Source organism: Erinaceus europaeus, chromosome 7, assembly GCF_950295315.1.
Source record: "Erinaceus europaeus chromosome 7, mEriEur2.1, whole genome shotgun sequence".
Classification (NCBI taxonomy): domain Eukaryota; kingdom Metazoa; phylum Chordata; class Mammalia; order Eulipotyphla; family Erinaceidae; genus Erinaceus; species Erinaceus europaeus.
In genome coordinates this window covers 11,595,343-11,607,985 of record NC_080168.1, presented here as the reverse complement: position 1 = coordinate 11,607,985, position 12,643 = coordinate 11,595,343, and the positions used below count along the sequence as shown (strand labels likewise).

Below are 12,643 nucleotides of genomic sequence, written 5' to 3'. Positions count from 1 at the left end.
TTCATCCCCCAATACCACATTTAAAAAAAAGAGATGGCTTTCTTGGGGTCATTAAATTTTAAAAAAATTAGGAAAAGTTTAACTTATACTTAAGGACTCTAAAGTCATGGACTTAGCAAAACAGTACAAAAAAATTCTGCATTTCTAGTCTATTGGCTAGCAGGGTTTCTGCAATTGTCGAATTTCTTTAAAATCTGATGCCTTTTTTCCCCCAAATGTATCCTTTTTAATTATTACTAATTTCAGTTCTTTTGACACCCCACCCCCAGCATTATTCAACATATATAATATATATATATATATATATATATATATGTATGTATGTATGTATGTGTTTATACATATACATATCCATCCTCAAATCCACTGCTCCTGGAGACTTTTTTCCCCTTTTGTTGCCCTTATCGTTGTGGTCATTATAATTGTTGTTGCTGTTGTTGGATAGGACAGGAAAAGATAAAGGAGAGAAAGACACTTGCAGGCCTGTTTCATCGCCTGCAGGTGGGGAGCCTGGGGCCCGAACCAGGATCTTTGAGCTGGTTCTTGCACTTTGCGCCATGTGCTACCACCCAGCCCCCTCTGGTTATATTCTTGCCAGGGATTGAACATGGGACCTTTGGTGCCTCAGACATAAAGGAGTAAATGAACAGCTATGCTATCTTCTATCTATCCTCTTTCTCTCCTGTCAGAAAGACATTTATGAGAAAGGAACAAAGAGAGCGAGAATATCACTCTGGCATATGGAATGCAGGACCCGATACTTAAAACCCAACACTTGAACCACTGCACTCTGTCCCAGGTCACACTGCATTTCCCTCTAAAGGTATTTTTGAATTGCACTACCCCCAAATTTAGAGAAATAATCACTTCAGAAATTGAACATAGAATTTATATGAACAGTATACAAGTGATATGTATTACTAAAAAAAAGAAACTTTCTATTTTGTTTACCTTTATTTTACCAGAGCTCTGCTCAGCTTTGGTTTATGGTTGTGCAGGGAATTGAACCTGAGACTTGGAGTCTCAGGCACGAGAGTCTTTTTGTATAACCAGTCTCATAAGAAGGTTGATAAAGAGCAAAATTAACTATATTCTTTTTAAAACTTTTTTCTTTTTTTTATTAAAGATTTAAAAAAAATATTTCCTTTTTGTTGCCCTTGTTTTTATTGTTGTTGTTATTGATATCATTGTTGGATAGGACAGAGAGAAATGGAGAGAGGAGGGGAAGACGGGGAGAGAAAGACAGACACCTGCAGACCTGCTTCACTGCCTGTGAAGCGACTCTGCTGCAGGTGGGGAGCCGGGGCTCCAACTGGGATCCTCATGCCAGTCCTTGGCACTTTGCACCACGTGCGCTTCACCCGCTGTGCTACTGCCTGACTTCCTATTTTTCTTTATTGATGGGATTAATGGTTTACATTCGACAGTAGAATACAGTAGTTTGTATATGTATAATTCATTAGTTTTCCACATGACAGTCTTAACCCTGGTCCCCCAGGTTCTCTCTGCTATCATATTCCAGAACCTGAACACCCCACCACTATCCCAGTCTTTCTTTGGTGCATTACACCACCAACTTTAATGACTTTTTTCCTTCTTCTTTTTTAATATTTATTTATTCCCTTTTGTTGTCCTTGTTGTTTTTATTATTGTTATTGGTGTCATTGTTAGATAGGACAGAGAGAAATGGAGAGAGATGGGGAAGACAAGAGAGGGGGAGAGAAAGATAGACATCTGCAGACCTGCTTCACCACTTGTGAAGCAACACCCCTGCAGGTGGGGAGCCAGGGGTTCCAACCGGGATGGTTAAGCTGGTCTTTGCTCTTTGCGCCACGTGCTCTTAAACTGCTGTGCTACCACCCAACTCCCACATTAATGATTTCTTTACCCTGTGGCCTTTCATAAGGAAAATCTGCCATTTTATTTCTGTGCTTTGAGTACTTCTGGGTTATTCAAATCTAATTATAGTAACAGGGAAAACATAAATGTGAAAAATAAGGCAGACATGATCCTGTTAATCTATGCATACATTTCTATGAATATTTTATTCTCCTTGAACTCGGTGCTTGATCATGCCACTTCAGTCAGTTTGTGTAGAAATTTCTGCCCTTCTAAGGTTATGAACTTCATATAGAAAGAACATGGACTTTGCAGTCTGACATTTTATACAAGATCCTCTGTGTTTTAGACGTGATGTAGGGCAAGTCATTTTAGCTCTCTTAAGGCATGACTGTCAGGGTCTTGTATTAATGGTATGTGTTTGAATGGTAGCTGTTGCTGTTTTTAGTTATAGAATTGTAAAAAACTAGCAGATAGAGGGTTTACAGAGTAGTAGTTTTCAGAACGGGTCAGTAAACTTTTTGCAAAGTGCCAGATCATAAATATATTTGACTTTGTCGTTTATTCAGTTTGTGTCTTAATTAGTCTGCCTGTTGTGCAGTGCTAGCCACCACTGAGGGTGTTCTAGTAAAACAGTATTTTAGAAAATGAGATCTGTGTTATATTTGGCCTGTAGACTATATATTTCCAGTCCTTGCTCTAGAGTACTACCTCTGGACTTTACTTTGCTCACAAGAATTTGAAATCATTCATATATATGTATATAATCTTAGATAATATATCTTTCTTTAATTAATTAATTAATTTTTTACCAGGGCACTGATCAGCTCTGGTGATGCAGGGGATTGAACCTGGGACTTCATAGCCTCAGGCATGACAGTCTGTTTACATAACCATTATGCTATCTACCCCTGCCCAGTGATACATTTTTTAATTAAATATATATATATATTAAAGACTTTATTTATTGATTGATGAGAAAGATAGGAGAGGAGAGAAAGAACCAGACATCACTCTGGCACATGTGCTGCCGGGGATCAAACTTAGGACCTCATGCTTGAGAGTCCAAAACTGTATGGGATGATCTTACTCTCAGGCAGAAGTTGAAAAACAAGATCAGAAAAGAAATCACAAGTAGAACCTGAACTGGAATTGGCATATTGCACCAAAGTGAAAGACTCTGGGGTGGATTGGATGGGGAGAATACAGATCCATGAAGGATGGCAGAGGACCTAGTGGGGGTTGTATTGTTATATGGAAAACTGGGAAATGTTATGCATGTTCAAACTATTGTATTTACTGTTGAATGTAAAACATCAATTCCCCAATAAAGAAATTTAAAAAAAAAGTCCAAAGCTTTGTCACTGAGCCACCTCCCAGACCACCAGTGATATATCTTTTAAGGTCTAAGGGAGTTAAGTGGCTAAGAGCAGTTAATTAACTGTGATCTTGTCAAGTCACTTTATTTTGACTTTAATTTCTCTTGTGTATAGTGAGAAAAATAATAATACATCCAAATTCAAGGTTTGTTGCGAGGACTAAATTCACTGTGTAAAACTTTTATTATTATCCCTGATACTGGGTAACTACACAGTGTATTTATTAATTGCTATTGTTAGTAACCATTCTTTTTTATTTTTTATTACCTGACATGATGGCTTGGTAAGAGGAATTTCTCTGATAGAATCTGAGATAACTTGTATGATAAAGCTTTATGATGAAAGAGAACTGAACCTACTGGTGGCCTCTATACCAAGATGCATTTGGTGAATCTAGTTTTCTAGTTGTTTGATTTTGGGCAAGATACTTAGTATAAATGATAGGAAAACACACTTTAAAGAATTCCTGTGACTTTTCCATGAGTGCTAGCATAATACCTGCTGTAAGTGGCCAAGTAGTTACTGTACTATAGTTGTTTTCTTTTACTGAGGTGATGTTGGCTTACAAGACCACTTATTTTAGGGGAACATTTTTGTACCTCTTTAGATTATTTGCAGCCAAACACACCCACAGCACAAGTACCAGTATCCATTGACCAATCTTTTTGACTCCTCCCTCCCTTTTTGGTAATCTCAATTTTGTTGTCAGAGTGCAAGAGTTTTAGTTTGGCTTTGTCTATTCTCTGCTTTGTTTCTTTGTACCCCAGGTTTGAATGAGGTCATCCAGTATTTGTCTTTGTCCTTGTGACTTACTTTGCTTAACATTATTCTGAATTCTATCCTTGTAGAGCTATAGACAAGATTTCATTTTTCTTGTAATGAAGAATATGTGGCTTAAGTTGTTTTGATCATTTTGATATAGGGTTAGGCATTATAAAAATGTAAGGGCAGCTTAACAGAAGTCATGAAGCAGTGCTGCAGGTCTCTCCTTTTTCTCTCCCCTTCCCCTCTCAATTTATTTCTGTCTATCAAATAAAGAGGGGGGTGGTGAAGGGCAGCCAGGAGCAGTGAATTCATTGTGCAGGCACCAAGCCTCAGTGATAAGCTTGGTGGCAGTAAAAAATAAATTTAATTATATTGATAAAGATTTTTAATGTAAAAACCATTTAAGGAATATTCTGTATTCCTTTTACCCAGCTTTAAGGTCAATTTTCTTTTGTTATTAGAGTATAAATTTGTTTTCTCTAAAAAAATTGAATCTATGAAAAAGATTTTTTTTAAAGAAGTAGATGTGGTAAATCGATTGAAAAGAGATCAATATAGTGAACTTTTTTCCTTCATGTGACTCTGTAACAGTCATCAGACCCTTGTTGACTTTTCGGCATGAGCCTTGTAATGTTTGATCCAGACTGTTAGCCATCTTTAATGCCCTCACTGGTGGTTGGACTCTTAAGTGATTAGCTTTTTAAGGAACTAACTTGCTTGCTTTGTACAGTGATTGCTCATCACTTCCTTTCATCTTTGGATGTGTTGTGGTTCTATGTATACCATATAGCTACTTTTTTTGCCTTCAGTGTTATCACTGAGGCTCGGTGTTGGCACTACAAATCAACTGCTCCTGGAGGCCATTTTTCCCATTCTTTTTATAGGATATGGCAGAGAAAAATTGAGGGGAGGGGGAGATGGAAAGAGAAAAACAGACACCTGTAGACCTGCTTCACCACTTGTAAAGTGTGGGGAGCTGGGGGCTTGAACCCCCATCCCTGTGTGGTTCCTTGTGCTTCGTACTGTGTGTACTTAATTGGATGCACCACTGCCTGCCCCCCTGCTTTTTATACATTATTTAATTTAAATATTTTATCTTATAGCATTATATAAAAAAATCAGGATTTCTAACCTTTTATTTTTTGCCATCAAGGTTATTGCTGGGGCATTGTGTCAACACCATGAATCCAGCCCTCCTGGTGTCCAATTTTTCTTTCTTTCTTTCTTTCTTTCTTTCTTTCTTTCTTTCTTTCTTTCTTTCTTTCTTTCTTCCCTGGTGTCCAATTGTCCTTCCTTTCTTTCTCTCTTTTTACTTTTTATTTGGACATAGAAATTGAGAGGGGAGTTAGAGACAGCTGCATGAAGACAAGACACCTGTAGATCTGCTTCACCTCTTAGGATTGAACTCTGGTCCTTGTGCATGGTAACTGCTCAACAAGGTGTGCTGCCATTGTGTGTGTTCATTCTTCAGCACCTTTGAGTTGTGAACTTCTTAAATAATTTTAAACTCTGAATGCCCAAGACAAAATGTTGAACTCTAGTCTTAGTGAAACCATTAAACAAGTCTGTTGTAACATAATGTTTCCTTATTGGCATGTTCAACAACAGAATCTAGCAGCCGTTTAAAGCTGTGATGACTGTAAATGATATTTTGAAGTATCTACAACAATAGTAATGTGATAGGATGATATCTGTGATTTCTCTGTGCTGTGTCAAACCTACTGACAGTAATTCTGTGGTTTGCTGATAGAAGGTAATGTTAAAAAATTGTTTAAAATTTTTTTTTTATTGGATAAAGACAGCCAGAAATCGAGAGGAAAGGGAAAGATAGAGAGGGAGAGAGACAAGAGAGATACCTGCAGCACTGCTTCACCACTTGTGAGGCTTTCTTCCTGCAGGTGGGAATGGGGGCTTAAGCTTGGGTCCTTGCATATTGTAACATGTGCTCTCAACCAGGTGCACCACCACCCAGCCATGGAAATGTTATAATTTAATCACAGGTTAGTGAAATTACCCTTTTTTTCAATCTAGGTTCTTGAACTCCTGATTATGAACCTAAAATGATTTCAAGGCTCTAATCTTGCAGTCTGGGGAAAATACTGACTTTAGCTCAGTATTGATTCACCTACCCCCTAGACCTCAAGGGATTCTAGCTTCTATAAGGTAGGATTCTTTTCAGCAAGAAGATGACATTTGCATGGGGGGTATTTATTTCTATATTCTCCAGTCTGTAGTCCCCCATTCAGTTTCTTCTGTCTCTTTACTACTTAACTTCCGTTGTAGTGCTGTTATTATTTGTTTCGTCTAGTTGTTCAGAAGTTCTGCAAGGGCAGATACTTAATTGAATGTCTACTAAGTAATTGAGTAAGTGACTGAATGAGACCATGTGCTCCTGAATACCAGCTAGTCAGACAGGAACTTGGAAACCCCTGTTCTCCACTTCCAGCTTCTACTGGTGCAGTTGACATAAAGGCTTGAATGTGGGAGAGGACAGTATTTGTAAAATCAGTGCTGAACAAATGTCTTTTCCTTAGTAGATAGTTAGATGATGGTTGAGTTTATTTGGTTCTCCTTTCTGTTTTCCAGTGTGTGCATGTATCTCTAAACGAAAAGCAAAGGTGTTTGTTTTTGGTATGGAAGGACTAAAAAGAAAATAATTCTCAGTAAAGAGCTATAATCTAAGGACATTAAGCATTCTTGGCATCAACATTTTATAGTGGTGCCACTGCAATATCTCCCCCCCCCCCCATGAGTGGCCATTATTTTCTCTCTCTCTCTCTTTTTTTTTGCCTCCAGGGTTACCACTGGGGCTCGGTGCCTGCACTATGAATCCACTGCTCCTGGAGGCTAAGTTTTCCCCTTTGTTGCCCTTGTTGTTTATTGTTGTTGTTACTGCTGTTGTTGCTGTTGTTGTTGGATAGAACAGAGAGAAATCCAGAGGGATGGGGAAGATGGGGAGAGAAAGATAAGACACCTGCAGACCAGTAAGATGTTAGTACACTTACAGCTGGAAGGCAACAACATCTGTTGAGTAAAAAGAAATTTTTCTGGTCCACACATATATCAGCCTTTAGTTTTTGTTAAAGGTATGCTAGTACTTTATGGATTGTAGTGCTTTGTAAGTCCTGACGGAACTACATTTGGAACTGCATTAAATACGCTTTATCAGTATTTTCCTCTTATATTTCAGTAAAAGGTTGGAATACTCTAAATTCTGTGTTTTGATTTTTTACTTTGATGTATTCAACAGTGCCTATAGGAACAGTTTTTAGAATGGAATCTTTTAATGATTCATGTATGTTATCACTAAATACAGTTTTTTTTGGTTCTATACTATACGTGGAAAGTTATAAATTGGGTTTGATGGCTATGAATTTATCCATCTAAACAGCAGTGTATAAGAAAATAGTTCTGGGGCCAGGCAGTGGTGCACCTGGATAAACACACAGGACCTGGGTTCAGGACCTTGGTTTTCACCTACAGGGGGAGGCTTCACAAGTGGTGAAGCACATCTGTAGGTGTCTGTCTCTTCCCTCTATCTTCCCCTCTCCTCTGTTTCTCTATCTCTGTCCAATAATCAATAAATGAAAATATTTTTAAAAAGAACAAGAATATAAATTGTCCTGAGAACCAGACCATTCTAATCTGATTTTAATGATCAGTAATGGAGTGTGGTGGTCCAGAAGATGGCACATTGATCTCAGTCCCAAGTTAGAGCCCTGGCAACACATGTAACAGAGTAATGGCTGGTTCTTTTGCTCTCTCCTCCTATCTTTCTTATTATTAAATAAAATGTAAAAAAAAATCAATAATGGAGTATGTATGAATTTCTTTTGAACCTAACTCATCCCGTTAATAGGAGTAATGTTTGATCTTGTTATAGTTTGGGGCTTGTTAGTACTAAAGAAGTAAATCAGAATAAGTATTTACATAGAAAATGGCATACAAGGATTTGCTGGTGAAAACACAATCACCATATGTGAATTAGACAAAAGAAAATATAGCTTAATTTTGAGGCATAAAAATGTAGGAATTAAAAAGAACATTAATTGGACATTGAGAGTGACTGTCCTATGTGTATAATGAAACCTTTTAACTTAGGCTGGCCAGCCCTAGGGACAGTAGAGAACAATACACTGAAACCAGTAAGTTTCAGTATTCTTTTTCCCCCCAGATATTTTATTTATTCATTATTGGACAGAGAGAGAAATTGAAAGGGAAGGGTGAGATAGAGACACCTGGGGAAGGGTGAGATAGAGACACCTGCAGCCCTGCTTCACCACTCCTGAAGCTTTCCCTCTGCAGTTGGGGGCTAGGGGCTTGAACCTGGGTCCTGTGCACTGTAATGTGAGCGCTTAATCAGGTGCACCACCACCTGGCCCCCTAAGTTTTAATACTCTTACCTGTAGTTTCTGCCCTGTGATTGCTATATTTCTGTCTTCTACTGTTCTTTGTTCAAAATAGCTATTACAGTGCCAAACTTTATACTTGACCTATTTTGAGTCTTAGGTAAGGACTATGAATTGGCCCATCTAAGGTCTTTGCAAAATTTTTATTAAACTTGTGGTGGCAGATATTGAGCATATGAGATACTGTCATGCATGCGATGTATAGGAATCTCTGGGAAATACAGCGGTTACAAAGAGGTGAAAGAAATATGGTTCTGTAATGCAGGTGTACACTTGCAGTATCTAATGAAATGCTTACATTTGCAGAACTCTACTGTGCCTTTTAGGGTTACAATACGAAGGAACTTTGAGAAGTTTAAGGCATGGAGATTTGACAACATTTGGAGAGATGAAGTAGTTTATTTCAGGTAAACTAGTGTGGAGGTAGTGTCAGGAAATCACTAGCTCATGTGGACAGATAATGAACTGAGTTAACTGCCATGTAACTGGTATAGTAAAGAGATAACTAGAGATACTGTTCTAGGAATATGCTTTGCAACTGTGGGACTCCTCATTTTGGTATTTCAGTTCAGTTTGTTCATTTTATGAGTGTATGTATAGTACATTAATTTTAGTTATATTCTAATTATGTTTACAAAGTATATGTATTTCCAGTGTTAGTATTTGTCCATTAAGTCTGTTGAGTCATGTTCAAATTATTTGTACCCTTACTAATCTATTTTCTTTTGTCTTGTTAATACCAGTTTTTGAGTGGTGTTTTAAGATTCTCTGTAGTACCACCACTACCACCACCACCTTTTTTTCTTATTTTGCATTACTAGGGCTTCATGTTCCTAGGCTTTTTTTTTTTTTTTTTTTTTTTTTCCTCCCTCCCAGAAAAAGGCAGAGAGAGGAGACCACTGAAGTTTCCTCTAGTGCAGTGGGAGGCCTGGCTGACGCACATGGCAAAACCATGTACTCTCCTCATAACGGTGTTTTGTCAATTCTCCTCCCACCCCCCATTTTATATGACCTTAAAGACTGGTTAAAAATTATTGTATTTTTGGACCTTTTATCGCAAATAAAGGCACTTTTTTTTTTAATACCTAGTACTGAGTTTTTAAAGCATTTGTAGGACTGGGGTGATAGCATAATGGTTATAAAAAAGACTTTCATGCCTGTGGCTATAAGTTCCTAGCACTGTTCTGGTTTAAAAACAAAACAGAAATTGTAATTTCAGGAGTAGTTTCATACCTATATGTGTACATGCAACATACTGCACCCACTACTCAAGTTCCTTCCTGTTCCTCTCTAATTATCCCCTCACCTCCTCTCTTCCCCTAACTTTAATTACAATTTGGTTACTCTTCTGTTTTGTGTGTGTGTTTGTTTGTTTCCTTCTGCTGTTGCATTTGCCTCAATTGTCTTGATTTTACAAATGAGTGAGACCAGCCAGAGTTGTCTTTCACTTTTTGATAGGAGTAAAGGATTAGCATGAGTATTAGCGGTTTAGCTCTACTGCAGAGTGGAGTGAACTGTTGGATTGATTCTGTGTCCTAAAGTTCACCGTTAGTAGTTGCATCTGTCATCAGAAGAGTTGGGTCCAATTTCTTAATGTATGAGGGAGAAATATTTCTATGCTCAAGAACTAGCCATAAGAAGGCTAGGTCACTATGGTCACTCCACCAGTGGGGGTGAGGTGGGGAGCAGGATTTACTTTTGTACCCTCTCTTTGAAAGGCCTGGTATTTTTCTTAATAATCTTATACTGTGTTAGAGTTGGTAGACTAGGGTTTAAATAATGAATTAAGTGTAGGCTGACACATTCAGGTCACAGATGATTTGACCTATATCCGATAAATGTAAACTCTGCTCATCGTTTTTTCATTTTTTTAAAGCAAATGGTATATCTTAGAAAACAGAAGCAACAACCACCTTCCTCTAGACATAACAGTAATTATGCTTTTTTTTTTTTAAATAAAAGACATTGTAATGGAGGATTTTAAATATGTACAATGAAACAGAACTGTTGTGAAGCTTACTATACCCCAACAAAGACATCCTTAATTCATGGCAGTTTTTTTTTTTTTTTAGTTTTTTATTTAAGAAAGGATTAGTGAACAAAAACATAAGGTAGGAGGGGTACAACTCCACACAATTCCCACCACCCAATCCCCATAACCCACCCCCTCCCATGGTAGCTTTCCCATTCTCTAGCCCTCTGGGAGCATGGAGGGTTGCAGAAGGTAGAAGGTCTGGCTTCTGTAATTGCTTCCCCACTGAACATGGGCGTTGACTGGTTGGTCCATACCCCCAGTCTGCCTCTCTCTTTCCCTAGTAAGGTGTGTCTCTGGGGAAGCTGAGCTCCAGGACACATTGGTGGGGTCTTCAATCCAGGGAAGCCTAGCCAGCATCCTGGTGGCATCTGGAACCTGGTGATTGAAAAGAGAGTTAACATATGAAGCCAAACAATTTGTTGAGCAATCATGGATCCCAAGCTTGGAATAGTGGAGAGGAAGTGTTAGGGAGGTACTCACTGCAAACTCTAGTGTACTTCTGCTTTCAGGTATATATTTTGCAGTAGTTTATGGATACGTGTGCACATAAGCTCTCTCTCACAGAAACTGGTGTATATCTAGGTTATGGGACTTTGTTAGAAAGTGATTCATGGCAGTTTTTTGACCCACACCCCCTCCCCCCAATCTTTTGAAGCATAATTTGCTAATTTATTGGTAAATATTTCAGCCTGCTTCTCTTAAAGTTGAGCTCTTAGAGCTGGACACAGCTGGTAGAGTGTCATCATTACCATGAATGAGAAATCAGGTTCAAGTCCCTGGTTCTCACCTTTGGGGGGGAACCCCGTGAGCACTGGACCAACAGTGCTGCAGATGTCTCCTCCACTCTCCCTCTTTCCCTATTTTGCCACTTCTATTAGAAAAATAAAGAAACCAGACTTCCCTGGACAGACAACCCCACCAATGTGTCAAACTTCCCCAGAGCCCCACCCTACTAGGGAAAGACAGACAGACTGGGAGTATGGCTCAACCTGTCAATGCCCACAGTGAAACTTACATTCAAATGGGAAGAAAATGACTGAGCTATTTAACACATGATGCTGAGTACCCTGATGGCCCAGGAGAAAAGTGGGAAGTAGAGAACAGGAAAGGGAAGGAAAAGGCTACTCTTGGCTGAGTCATCATAATACCTCTCTGAAAAGGTATTTTAAGCTGAGACCTAAATGACAAGAAAAGAAGGAATAAAACAGAAGTCTGTACACACAAATTCCAGAAAATTTCCTTGATAAAAGGACCAACCTCTAGAGGTGGTTCAAATAATAGCTCCAACAACACCGACTTTATCTTAAATTCTTTACCCAGAAAATCACCACTAAGTTATGCAAAGTAACTGAAAGCTAAACATTTAGAACATATAGTAAGCTAACTACAGGGAATAAAAGAGAAAGGGGAATCTAGATATAAGTTTTAAGAGACTATCAACAAAAAGCAAGTGTGAAATGTATAAGCACTGAATGTACATATATACTGATACTAAAGAATTATCCTGTTTTTATTATATGATATCTTTAAAAAGAGCTTGTTGATGTTACTGTCACCAGAGTTATCACTGGAGCACAGTGCCTGTACTTCAATTCCACCATTCCTGATGGTTACTTATTCATTCATTTGCCTCCAGGGTTACTGCTGAGGCTCGGTGCCTGCACTGCAAATCCACTGCTCCAGCTGGCCATCTTTTGTCCATTGCTGTTGTTGCTGGATAGGACAGAGAGAAATTGAAAGAGGAGGGGACAACGGGGAGAAAGATACCTGCAGACCTGCTTCACCGCTTGTGAAGCAACCCCCCTGCAGGTGGGGAACCTGGGGCTCAACCAGGATCCTTGGACTTCACACTATGTGTGCTCAACCCTGTGCACTACCACCCAGCCCCCAGTTATTAATTTTTTTGTTTTCTTTATTTTCTTTTTAATTTATTTATTTATAAAAAGGAAACATTGACAAAACCATAGGGTACACAATTCCCCCCACCAGAACTCCGTATCCCATCCCATCCCATCCCCCTGATTCCTCTGGGAGTAAGGACCCAAGGTCATTGTGGGATACAGAAGGTGGGAGGTCTGCCTTCTGTAATTGCTTCCCTGCTGAAGGTTATGTTTTTGATACTTGTCAAGTAGACTCATATTTGTTGAAGGAATTAGCAGTGCTGTTTTCTTCAGTATTGGCATAGCACCAAAACCTGAAAACCTGCTTTGTCTTTA

At 38.7% G+C, this 12,643-nt stretch overlaps 1 protein-coding gene across 15 annotated transcripts in view; it reads left to right on the top strand.

Annotated features, from left to right (window-relative positions):
• The window catches only part of TRIP12 (thyroid hormone receptor interactor 12), a 129,374-nt gene that overhangs the window by 10,046 nt on the left and 106,685 nt on the right, over positions 1-12,643 (top strand). For 11 of the 15 annotated variants that reach the window (XM_060193750.1, XM_060193748.1, XM_060193747.1 and 8 more), the window contains one exon: positions 6,015-6,146. The exons of the other annotated variants lie outside the window; for them this stretch is intronic. The gene's annotated coding sequence lies outside the window, so the exon portion shown is untranslated. Of the gene's footprint in view, positions 1-6,014; positions 6,147-12,643 lie in introns of those variants that run through there. 15 annotated transcript variants of the gene reach the window in all.